The following is a 561-nucleotide window of genomic DNA, read 5'->3' on the forward strand; positions in this document are numbered from 1 at the left end:
CCCCAGCGCATGCCGTGTCCCAATGCCTGTGATGATGACAGAGGGTGCCTGCAGGACCAGAAGTGCTGCTTCACTGCCTGCGGCTTCATCTGTGTGACACCGCTGGGGAACGGCAGCAGTGACCTCCCTCCTCCTGGAGTGATGGACTGGACCCTCAGCCAGGCTGAGAACACGCACCAGGGTGATGCAAAGAGGATGAGCTTCTTGCCAGGGGGCTGCACCGGGAGGGGAGAGGCCGTAGGGAAGGGGTGCACATAGCATTGGGGTGCACGTGGCAGGGAGGGGTGCAGTGGGTTGCAGAGGCTGCAGCCATCCCCTCCACAAGCAGGGCTATGCTGGGCGCTGCCCTGACTCCACATCCTGCTACAGGGGAGCTGCAAAAACCAGGTCTGTGTCCCCGGGACTTCACACGCTGCCTCCACCAGGAGCCCCCTCTCTGCACCAACGACTCAGCGTGTCCCGGTTGGCTCAAGTGCTGTTCCCACGAGTGCCGCCTCCGCTGCACACCCCCGGCAGAAGGTATGGCCCCACTGGCAGAGCCCCAGCACCACCACCAGCACC

Source organism: Meleagris gallopavo, chromosome 24, assembly GCF_000146605.3.
Source record: "Meleagris gallopavo isolate NT-WF06-2002-E0010 breed Aviagen turkey brand Nicholas breeding stock chromosome 24, Turkey_5.1, whole genome shotgun sequence".
NCBI lineage: Eukaryota > Metazoa > Chordata > Aves > Galliformes > Phasianidae > Meleagris > Meleagris gallopavo.